This window comes from Eimeria mitis, genomic scaffold (assembly GCF_000499745.2).
Source record: "Eimeria mitis Houghton genomic scaffold, Emh_scaff2006, whole genome shotgun sequence".
Classification (NCBI taxonomy): Eukaryota; Apicomplexa; class Conoidasida; order Eucoccidiorida; family Eimeriidae; genus Eimeria; species Eimeria mitis.
In genome coordinates, this window is record NW_013570329.1 from 3,200 (window position 1) to 3,494 (window position 295).

Genomic DNA, 295 nt, shown 5'->3' on the forward strand with positions numbered 1-295 from the left:
TATTTTATTTCTATTTATTCATTTTATTTATTTTATTTTATTAATTTATTTTATTTATATATTTATTTTTATTTAATATATTTTATTTTATGTATTTATTTTATATATTTGTCTCTTAATTTTATTTAGTTCTTCTCTTACGTTATTAATTTATAAACTAAAATATTTTATTTTATTTTTTTTTTCTTTCTCTTTTTCTTTAATATAATACATTTCCCAAATAAATTTATTTTCTCTTTTTCTTTTTTTATTTCTTTTTTATTTCTATCATCCTTAAAAAAAAAAAAAAAAAAAA